This window comes from Sciurus carolinensis, chromosome 7 (genome assembly GCF_902686445.1).
Source record: "Sciurus carolinensis chromosome 7, mSciCar1.2, whole genome shotgun sequence".
Taxonomy (NCBI): Eukaryota; Metazoa; Chordata; class Mammalia; order Rodentia; family Sciuridae; genus Sciurus; species Sciurus carolinensis.
In genome coordinates, this window is record NC_062219.1 from 113,862,778 (window position 1) to 113,870,675 (window position 7,898).

Consider the following 7,898-nt stretch of genomic DNA (forward strand, 5'->3'; position numbering starts at 1 on the left):
TGGGAGTGACATTTCAGGTCAGACCAGGAGGGGCCCTCCCAGCCCACCCTGTGTGGTTAATCATAGTGCTTAGCTTGGGTACAAACACAGGCGGCTTTTCACAGGGCCACGCAGACCATTCATCTCTGTCAGGCCTCACCGGGCAGGATTGTTATCACCCTGTGCAGAAGAGGAAACAGCCAGGAGGCAAGTGACTTGCCTGAGGCCGTGAAGTTAATTAGCGGCTTGCACTGGGGCTGGATGCCAGTCGTGTGTCCACCCACCCCGCCCGGGCTCCCAGCCCTGATAAAGGCACTTGCTTCCCTCAGGTGGGCTGCAGAGACTGTGAGCCGCTCCTCCTGAAGAAAGAAGTGGGTTGAGTCTCAGCAGGGTCACATTCCAGCGTTCCCATGGAGGAATCCTTTTGAATTCCAGGCCAGGGCTTTGCCCAGTTCACTACAGGATGACCCTGCCCCTCCTAGAGCCTGCTGGACGCTCACCTACTCGCCATCCCTCTTCACCACGCCCGCCCCAGTGCCACCTCTAAGAATGGCTTCTGGTCTGTGGATGGGTGGGGCTGGGCCAGGTGTGTGGGAAGAGGTCGACCTTGCTGCCCTGCTCTCTCTCCTGCCAGGAGGGGCCTGGGCCTCACCGGAGGCTCTCCCAGTCAGGTCGGGTAGTGGAATCCTGAGTTCTGAGGTGCTCTGCCCAGTGTCTTTTAAAAGGAAGTCCTACTCAGAGGTGGGAGGGGTCGTGACGAGGGACCTCTGGGCGTCCAGAAAAATCATGGAGGCCTAGGTGGTGGGAGAGCTGGGCAGAGGTGGGCAGGGCCTGTATGTGTGGTCGTAGAGCCCTGGATGGGATCCTAGAGCTCATGCGTAGGCCCGCTGAGCCAGGATCATCTAGGGATGCCTTCAGCGTCCCTGCAGATGTTTATCCAGTGTGCTAACATACTTTGAGGGACAGGGAACTACCTCAGAAATCCTCCCTCAACTCTGGTCTCAAGAAATTCTTACACTTCCTCCCACTGGGTACTAATTCTGCTCCAGGATCTGCACATGACCAAGTCCAGCCTCTCAACCAAGGGTGCTGACCCTTGAAATTTGGTGTAATCACATGACCACGGGTATCTACTAACAACTTGACCTGCTTGTCCTTCAGTTTCTGATCTGTCACACAGGATAATAACAGTCCCTCCCTCATTAAATTGTTGTGAGGGTCAAGTAAGAGACTGTCCATCCAGCAGGAGCCATAGCAACTGGCCCATAATAAGTGCTCCAAGATGGCAGACGTTATTTTCACCTATACTTGGTTCTTTCCAGCACACCCAGAAGTTCACCCCTCTGTAGTACTCAGACCTGGCCTTCACCTGCCGTCAGCCCAGCACCTCCTTTGTTTTAGATGTACTATCTTGGCTAATGCAGCCTGAGTTAGCATTCACTTCACTGGCTCTCCTCGATCTTGGGACCTTAAACCTGACCTGAAACCACCAGGTCTTTTCCACATAAACACCTGCAGCGTTTCCTCACACCCAAACCCATTAACGTTGTAATCCTTTGGTTTGTGAAAGTCAGAAGAGTCCATTTTTCCAGGTGACATTTCTTCTTGGCAGTCTGGGTCTGTCCTGGAGTTTAGAGAGGCCAGTTTTTACATGTGGAAGTGAAGGCAGGTGGGGAGGAGGGGAGAATGGGGATGGGAGATGGCGGGCATCAGGGAGAAGGGGCGGGGAAGAGGGAAGATCAGCAGAGTTCTGCTGTGATATCCAGGGCCCTCCGTCTTGGCTTCTGCTCACTGTGGTATCTTCCTGGCCTCTGGTCTTGCTCCCCAGCTGGACTGTCTCTGGGCCCAGTTTCTCTGGGGAGGGACATTCCCAGCAGAGGTGCCTGTGGAGAAAGCTGGGCCGTCCGGCTGCCAGCAGGAGCTTCTCTCCCTTGCCTGCGGTGTGAGATGTCATTTCTCTGGTTCCTAAGAGATCATTAGTATAATGACAGTTTGGGGGCAGTGCAGGGACATGGCCCTGGCCACACCCCTCTCCCCTGACTGACCAGGGGCTTCCTCAGCTGTGCCCTCTCTCTTTGCTTTACCCCTTTGACCGGGGAGGTGTGGTCCCTTGGGGTCCCCCATTCCCTCCTTCCGCTTGCCCCCTTCACCCAGTCCCAGTTCCCCTTGGTGTGATAGGGTCCCAGAAATAGTGTGGGGGTGCAGAGGTGGGGACTGGGGTGCTGACTCCTGGGGAAAGGCATGGAGCGTGATTCAATCCCTTGCCTCCTCCTGACGGTGCACCCGGGCTGGGGCAGCTGGCGGGCTTGGGAGCAGCAGTGACAGTGGCCAGCGGGGAGAACTTCAGGCAGAGGGGGCTCCGGGAGGATGCGTCAGGTGTTCCTGGATCCTGCCTAGTGAGCGCCTGTCTCCCCGGGATTAAAGGACCCAAGGAACGTATCGACACACTGACGTGTGGGGGGAAGGACAGTGGCCTCGACGTCACGTAAACATGGGACACAGGGGAGCCCAGATAACAAAACCTGGGTTGTGTGGGTTGCATCCTGAAAAGGCCCCTGCTCCTCAAAGCTTTCAATCTAGTTAGAGAAACGAAGTTCACAAAAGCCAGGCTCGATCACTCAGGGGCGGCAGGGAGATGGCTCAACCTCTCTGAACGCTCCCTCTGTTAAGGGAACCAAGGGTCTCCTCTCAGAGTGTAGTTCTGAGTTCCATGAGAAATGCACGTAGAACCCTCAGTGGATACTAGACACAGCCTGAGCTTGGCTTTGTCCTGGAGGTCATAGAAGTAGCAACTGATGTGGGGACATTTCCTGAAGGAGGTAGACCATGAGGATAAAGATTTGGAGCAGGAGAGGGAAGTGTGGACCCAGTGTTAGTCTGTTGGGAGGGGAAAGACTGGGCTATTGCTTGCTGGCTGCAGTGGCTCAGGAGGCTGAGGCAGGAGGATCGGGAGTTCAAAGCCAGCCTCAGCAACTTAATGAGGCTCTAAGCAATGCAGCAAGACTGTCTCTAAATAAAATATTAAAAATGGCTGGGGATGTGGCTCAGTGGTTAAGCGCCCCCAGGCCCCAGGTACCAATCCCCAGTACCAAAAAAAAAAAAAAAAAAAAACTGGGCTACTGGAGCAGAGGAGCAGATGGGGACACGGGTGTGAAGAGTAGGTTGGGGTGGGCAGGGAAGGTGGAGGCCACTACTTTGGGGCAATGGAGGAGCTCTATGTGACTGCCAGGCCAAGCTGTGGACTGTGAGGAGGTTTGGGGCACAGACAGAAGGGGGCACACACACATCCCTCACTCCATGAATATTTACTGAGCACCTGCTCATGTGCCAGCTACTATGCTGGGGACCCAGCAGTGGTGGGGGCCTTATCTGTTCCCATTGAATGTGAGACAGTTGAATTGTAAATATCAAACAGACGAGTGCAGGAAAGAGAGAACTTTGAATGCAGAGGGGCGATGAGATGGGGTGGCAGGGCCGGGCACGTCAAGGAAGACCTCTGTGGGGAGGTGACATTGGAACAGAGATTTGAATGGTAAGACAAAGGCATCCTGAACAGCCCAGGGAAGGGTGTTCAAGCAAAGGGTGTGCTTGGGGCCTTGCTAAATTGCTAAGACTGGCCTTGAACCTGAGATCCTCCTGCTTCAGCCTCCCCAGTCACTAGGATTACAGGGGTGTACCCCAGTGCCCATCTATTTTGAGACAAGGTCTTATAAGGGACCCAGTCTGGCCTTAAACTCAGTGTCTTCCTGCCCAGCCTCCTGAGTAGCTAGAATTACAGGTATGCACCCTTGTGCCAGACTCTGACTTAAGTTTTTTTTTTTTTTTTTTTTTTTTTGGTGGGGTGTGGTACCAGGGATTGAGCCACTGAACCAGATTCACAGCCCTTTTAAATATTTTATTTAGAGACAGGTTCCCGCCAAGTTGCTTAGGGCCTCCATAATAGGCTGGCTTTGAACTCCTGATCCTCCTGCCTCAGCCTCCAGGGCTGCTGGCATTACAGGTGTGTGCCCAGCTTTGATGTAGGTATTAACTGGATGCCTCTCCTGTTATGTGGAGATGGGGGGCATGAGGAGGGGAGAGAGAAGAAGGGTGGAACAGAAGAGGGAGAGCCGTTGGGAGAGGCTATGAACTGCATGTTTGTGCCAAATTCAAATGTGATCCTAACCCCCACTGGGATGTAGTAGGAGGTGGGGCCTTTGGGAGGTGGTTGGTCCTGAGGGTGGAGCCCTCCTGAGTGGGATTAGTGCCCTTCTAAGAAGAGACCCAGTGAAGAAAGGAGGAACATTGGACTGTGTTGAGGGAAATGAGGGGAGGGGAGGGGGCGGGGAAGGAAAGATGGTGGAGTGAGACAAACCTCATTACCCTAGGTACATGCATGATTGTGTGTGACTCTACATCATGCACATCCACAGAAGTGAAAAATTGTATCCCATTTGTGTACAATGAATCCAAATGCACTCTGCTGTCATGTACAACTAAACAGAACAAACAATAAAAAAAAAAAAAAAAGAAGACACCCACTCTTTGCTGTCCACCAAATGAGGACACAAGGAGAAGACAACTCCCTGCAAACCAGGAAGCAGGCCCTCACCAGACACCAGATTGGCCGGCACCGGAACCTCAACCTCCAGCACTGTGAGAAATACGTGTTTACTGTGGAAACTCCCCAGATTTTGGGTCTATTCTGTGGCAGACTCAGCAGGCCATTGGCAATGAATGCCATTCCTTTGCTGTGGCGGGCCAGGTATGAGAAAAAGGAGGGATTGGGGCGGGCTCTGGGGTTTGGGGGCTGACAACCGAAAGAACCGCGATGGGAAAGGAATGTGGGGCCAGGAAGGACAGATTCAAGAAGGAGGCCGCTTGACTCCATGAACCATCCCTGGAGGCAGGAGCAGGGTCATCCCCACACCACCGAATTGGAGCTGAGGACCCCGACGGCCCCTTCACACTCCTGGACAGCAGCCCAGGCCAGGTGGAGACCCCGTCTCACTACTGTGCCTGCAATTTGGCCTCTGCTGTCCACTGGGACCTGCATGCTGAGTCCCCATTATCCCCCTCTGGCTTTGAGAGATGAGGCTGAGCTGTGGATAGGAAGGCATATCAATGTCCAGAGTAGGCTTTGGGCAAGTCACCACAGAGAGCTTGGCCAATGAGAGACAGACTCACTGGAGGACAAGCCTTGGACCCAGTGCTAGGTCATGGTGGCACAATCTGCATAGGAACAAAGATGAGGCCCTCAGAGATCCTCCTTGACCCCGAGGATCACAGCCTCAGCCGCACAGTCTGTGAAGTATCAGAAGAGGGCCCCTGGACTTGGCAGGAAGCAGAACCTCATTTGACCAGACACTTCCAAACACCCTCAGAATCTGCAAAAGCTCCGCAGGAAATCTCTGGGATGATCCCCATTTCTGCAGGGTTCATGAAGACTCCCTGAGGCTGTGGGTCCCATATCCACTCCAGGCCTTGATTTCCCACACTGTACAACAGGCAGGTGGAGCCAGGCCCTCCAGATATCAAATGTCAGGGAGTGTCAGTGTAGCTGCCCAGACCTGTCAAGAGCATCCCTTGGGAGGCTGCCCACTCCCAGCTCCTATCCTGGCCCCTGGGCCCCATCTTATCCCAGGTGTCTCACAGGAACATCCCTGAGCACAGGAAGAGCCCTAGCAGAAGGCATGAGGCCACTCACAGGTACACCTCTTCAGAACCCGAACTAGGGCGGCCGGGACCTGGGTGGGGCAGCCCTGGCTCCAGGGCCTGGGGCTGTAGCCACCTACATCTGTGGTTTAATTAGCAGCCATGGGCGGGAGAGGGGAAGGCTGAGCCTGGAGCCTCATGAGCTCATTATCAGTGTTTGGTTTGGGACTTTTGGATCAGACCTGATTCCTGCTCCTTATCCAGGACCCAGTGATTAGATTCTTTGGTCTTTGATGTGCCCGGGCCTGACACAGAACTCTTACCTCCCTGCCACCCAATCCCCAAACTCCAGCACACCCCATTCCTCCGTCCAAGGAGACCCAGTCTGGGCCCAAGTCCAGCTCAGTCCAAATAAATCCTTCCTGTGGCCTGTTGCTTACACTACCTCCTGCGGGCCCCATGAAGCCCTAGTCCTTGCATGGGTTCATGGACACACATTCTGGGACCCTCTGGGCAGTCCTAAGTTCTCAAAGGAGACAACTGGTCAACAATGGGAGGGAGTCTCTGAAGTTCCCAGTCCACACTGCCCAGTGGGTCACCCTCTCTGGAGCAGAAAGGGAGGAGGGCTGAGAAGGTCCAAGGTGACCCATGATGGGCCAGCCTCATGTCATTTATCTTGTGCTAAATTTATACCACCGTCTTCATTCCTGCCTTGGGAAATAGTTACCATATGGCTGCTCTCCCTGATCCCACTCAGTCATGCTGGTGGGTGGCAGTCCTGGATTGCCACTCTGTGACAGCCCAAGGAAGCAGGGATGACGGAGACCTGAGCAAGCCCATTTATCCCCTCCAGTGGGGAGGAAGAGGAGGAGGAGAGACGAGGTCCACAGGGAGGACTTCCTCACCACCTTGCTTAGAGGAAGGTGTGGCTGTGCCCTGTGCACAGGAGCCTCCCTGGGGAGCGCAGGAGCATGGGTCCCTGCATGCCCGCACCTGCGCATGTGCATGTTAGTGTGTGCGCATGTCCCAAAGGTGTGAGCACTTCACATCACCAGCCAGGATGCTCCTGGGCACAGAGTGCCTCCAGGCCTCAGCCCTGGGGGAGGCTCTGCTTACCTCTGCAGGCCTCTCCTAGTCTTGTGTTCTGGCTTCACTGGCCCCATTGTTTTGTCTTCCTGCCTCGGGACCTTCGTACGTGCTATTCTACCGCCAAAAATGTTCTTACCAACCTAACTCGTCTTCATCCTTCAGAACTTAGCAATGGGTCACATTATCTCCCTCCCACAACTGATGTAAAAACTGAAGCTCAGAGAGGCCAAGGAACTTACCTACTGTCACAACTAGCCAGAGGTGGATGGGGATCTGAACCCAGACTCCTCTGACATCAGAGCTAAGTGTCTTTCCTTAACCCAGCGAGATTCATCTGCAGATAGCCAGGTTCCTTTCCTCCAGGTGTGTGTGGGTAACTAGTTGCTTCTGTATGTGGCTTCTAGCACACATACCTGCCCTTGGAGAGTGGCCGGCCCATATAGCTTCTTGGTGACACCATTCTGAGGGCCTATAATTACATCTAGGACAAAGGCAACAATAGGGTGGGCCTGGCTACTGCCCAGTTTCTGGCTCTGTCTCTCTCCCTGTCAGGAGGCACACTGCCCCTCTGGGTGTCACAGAAACTGGGGAGTCCTTGTTTTATGTTCATTCTAGTCAAATCTGGCTGATCAGGGCAGAGAACTGGGAGACCTCAAATAATTCACCTTGAGTAGGATCTGGCTTTGGGAACAAAACAAGTAGTTGACTAAGGGGGTCAAATCAGTTTCACATAAATGTCCACACAATAGAGGTCAAGGGGTCCCCAAGTGAAGTTATTCAAATACCAACCTCCTGCTCTTTGCACTGTGTGTGGCCACTACGACCCCCCAATGTAGGGGGTGGGAGGAGAGAGCATGCCAAGTTTCACACCCAGCTCTCTGGCTTGAGAACGCACTGTCCCTGGAGGTGAGGGACAGTGGCTAGGGAGGAACTTGAGAGCTACTGACTGGATCAGATGTGTAGACAGAGCCACAGGCACAGGGTGCTCCTTGTGGTATGAGAACTGACTGGCCAGGCCTATCAGGTGAAGAAGGCCACCCCGGGCAGTGCCTGGCAGGACAACAGGTGGGCGTTCCTAGCTGGAATAGAAGACTGCCCCTGGCTACCTAAGAGACAGCCAGCGTCAGCACCAGGGAGAAGGTGGGGGGAGAAGTCTGTGGCCTGGAGGCTCCTGGGCCCCTGGGGTCTGGTCCTCT